Source organism: Antechinus flavipes, chromosome 4 (assembly GCF_016432865.1).
Source record: "Antechinus flavipes isolate AdamAnt ecotype Samford, QLD, Australia chromosome 4, AdamAnt_v2, whole genome shotgun sequence".
In the NCBI taxonomy this organism is placed as follows: domain Eukaryota; kingdom Metazoa; phylum Chordata; class Mammalia; order Dasyuromorphia; family Dasyuridae; genus Antechinus; species Antechinus flavipes.
The window spans coordinates 23871297-23874987 of NC_067401.1; positions in this window are offsets into that span (position 1 = coordinate 23871297).

The following is a 3691-nucleotide window of genomic DNA, read 5'->3' on the forward strand; positions in this document are numbered from 1 at the left end:
AAGGGTTGGACTGAGTGACCTCTTAAAATTCCTCCAAAATCTAGAGCTAGGTGGATACAAAGGGTCAGAAGACAATCTCTAGCCTCTGGGAGTTTATACTCTAGAGAGAAAGGCAAATTATTTATGAAATCCTAGGAAACAATAACATGTTGCAAGGCAGGGTTGGCTAATCACTAAGAAAAGGTCTACGCAGTGCATACTGTGAGTTTAGGGAGAGCTCAGGAAGAACCCAGGATGAATGCCCAGGGAAGGCGAGATCTGAGCTTCACCTACAAAAGAGGGGGGATTTAGAGGAAGACAGGAGAATATGCCAGGATGAATGCAGTCATCCAGCCACTGACCATCAGAATCCCCAGTCTAGAGGCCATCCTGTCCAATGCCCTTATTTACAGAGGAACAAAATGAGGCCACAGGAGTCATTAGTAGCAAAAGCCAGGATTTGAAGCTACAGCCTTTGAGTCAAAATCCAGTGTCCTTTTTGCTGCACCATAAAACACAGCTTAGCTTTTAGTTATTTAGGTCATAAAATTAGGATATTTTTGATTACGGCTTCCGAGTCCTTGGATTAATAGCCTGATGTTCAGGTACAGACCACGAGATCACGCCAATTCAGTGTATGTGGGCTGGCACACTTCTGTCCTGGGTTATTTCAGCTACTATATCAAATCTGATTTCATCATCATGTGAAATTCATTTACTAGGTTTCCTATGTGCACTCCCCACTAGGAAAAAAAACACCACATAATCTGAAAGATGATTGTCTACATTACAAAAACACCCTTGAGGTACGTTGCCATGGGTTAGAATAAAATGGCCACTGAAAAAATAGGAATTTTTTTTTTAGCTCTTATGTGTAGACTTTTATCCATTTCAATCAAAACTAGGCCAATGTGTTTCAGATGGGAGTTTATCATTAACTACCTCCCTGGACCAAAAAGACTGGTAAAGCAAGAAAAGTTAAAACTGGTGTGACCAGGCAGCCTTGCCAGTGGAAGATTGATTGGAAATGAACATAAGGTATTGCTTGAATGAATGACTAAGTAAAGGTGGAAAGTGGAGGCGCCTTAAAAAGCTGGATTGATGGATGACTTCAAGGATAGGTCCATGACTTTGGATACATTTGCCCTCTTCTCTCCAAAAGAAACCTAGGTGGTGGGATGGGATGTAGGTTAGCTCCTCCTAGGAGGAAGACTTCCGACTTCATCAGAATATTAGGGTTCTTTGACATTCAGAATGGGAATGGGAAATAAGTCCATTTGAAAACAAGAAAAAGATAAAAGCTACGAATCCTCTAAAATACAGTTTAAAAGGTCAGAGGAAAATGGGGGTAGAGTTTGTCTTTCATTACTGAAGAGAATGCAATCAATAAGTATCTTGTTATTGTTATCAAGTATCAACATATAATTATTAAATGCTGATTATGTGCTAGTTTCTATACTATGTGCTGGAGACATGAAAACAAAAAAAACTACTGTGTGCTGGATACAATCTCTGTCCTTTAGGATCTTGTATTCTGTCAGGGAAAACATGATATATATGCACATTTATATAAAATAACATGCATACAAAAAGCTATAAAATAATTGGGATTATGGCAGCAGACTTGGTAACTGAAGGGATAGTGGCGGTAGTTTTTAATATGTTCTCAGAAGAATCAAAATGGCAGGCACCCAGAGAACAAAAATGGTAACACAGTTAACATTTATCTAGTGCTTTGAGGTTTGTGAAAGGCTTTCCATGTATATTGTGGTCTCATTTGATCCTTACAACTGTAGAAGGTAAGTATAATTAATATCTATTATTCCCATTGTCCAGATAAAGAAAGTGAGCCCAGTAATATAATTAATATCTATTATTCCCATTGTCCAGATAAAGAAAATGAGTCCAGTAATATTAAGTGTTGCCCTGAGTCACACAGCTAGTGAGTGACCACAATAATCTAGGATTTAACAAGCCTAAAGATCCAAGCTTTGGGGTTAAGAGCTCTGACAAAAATTGCTGAGAACACTGGAAAGCAATTTGGCGGTAACTGGTATAGACCGATATCTCAAACCACATACCAAGGGAAGGTCTAAATGGATCAATGATTTAGACATAAAGGATAATATAAGTCAATTAGGGGAGCATGGAAAATATAGCTGTCAGATCTATATGGGGATAAAGGAAGAGTCGGATGACCATAAAAGACAGGATCATGGAAAGTAAAAAGGAAACATGAAATTAAAAAGGTTTTGCGTCTATACAAAAAAGATGCAGCCAAAATTAGAAGGAAAATAGTTGATTATAAAAAAATTTAACAGGAAAAGGCATGTCTTGAATGGCGGGGAAGTGGTGGGGCTGGGGAGGAGAGCGTGTTAAAGTTGGATAGATATGGGACATGCCCCCTGACTTTGGGCGGCTCTCCCTTCAGTCAGCTAATCTGTATTAAAGGCTTTCTTTGTGCCAGGCACTGAGTGCCTGCTCTAAAAAGAGACAAAATAAAGGTTCCTGTCCTCCAGGAACTGACCATCTGATGGAGGAACCCAGAAACTGCCCAGGATAAATAGGAAATCACAAGCAGGAAGAAGGTTCTGGAAGGAAGAGGGGTTTGGGGTGGGGGTGGGGGGGTCACGGCATTCTCTGCTGCCTCCAAAAGAAACTTGGGAAGTGGGCCGAAGGAGGAGTGAAGTGCCCATCTCCACCGTGGGGAATGAAGCCAGAAGGTTTGCTCCACAGCAAACCAACACGAGCTGGAACTGGTGGGAAGGCATGGGTGGGAAATAATTGCCCAGGAGGAGGGAACAAGTTTTTATTAAATATATTACTGTGGGTCTTACAAATATCACATTAGCCCCTCAACCTGGGACAGTGCCTGGCACACAGTAGGTGCTTAATGTGTGCTTCATTTGGTCCTCACAACGTTATCTTCTCAGAAGAAATAGCTTAAGTGTCTTGTACATTAGAAGTCTACACTAGTCCCCAAGTTGCCACTCAGCTGCCCGGTTAGAACTCCGGACTTGCACCCTCAAGACTCCAGGTATTTGGCTTTGTGGAACCCCCGGCCAGACACTGCCTTTCGGCCTCAGTTTTCTGGGTGCACGCACTCCTCCAGGTTGTAGTGAGGACCAAATGAGATAATTGTAAAGGATGCCGGCACAGGCCCTGGCACAGACTAAGTGCCGTATTATTATATGTGGGTAGTTATTTTATTATATGGCTACATTATTACTATTTTCCCCTCCCACCCACCCCCCACCCCCCACCCCCCACCCCCCACCCCCCAGGTGGGTTTGTTGCAAGAAATAAATGAGACACTTTGTTAAAAAAACGCTTGGCCAGGGCTTACACCTAGTAGGCGCTGTATAAATGCTCATTCTCTTACCCCTTCCCTCGGGGTAGAGCACACAGAAGGTATTTAATAAATGCTTTAACAATAGATGAATGTTTTCTCCCCGGTAAGAAAGAGAAGGCTGGCTTAGGGCACTTAGTGCGCGCCTACTGTGCGGGAGCTGACGCGGAGGCTCCCAAGCGGGCGATGCAGGAGGCCCGGCCCCAGCATTGGCCAGCTCGTCGCCCATTGGCCAGAGTGCCTCCAGGCTCCGCCCCATGGAGCCCCGCCCCACTTCGCGGCTCCGCGCGATCGAGGAGTCTTGTTTCTGCCCGGCCGCCGTCGGGGCCGTCGGGGTCGGAGGTCACGGCGGCGTGGTTACCC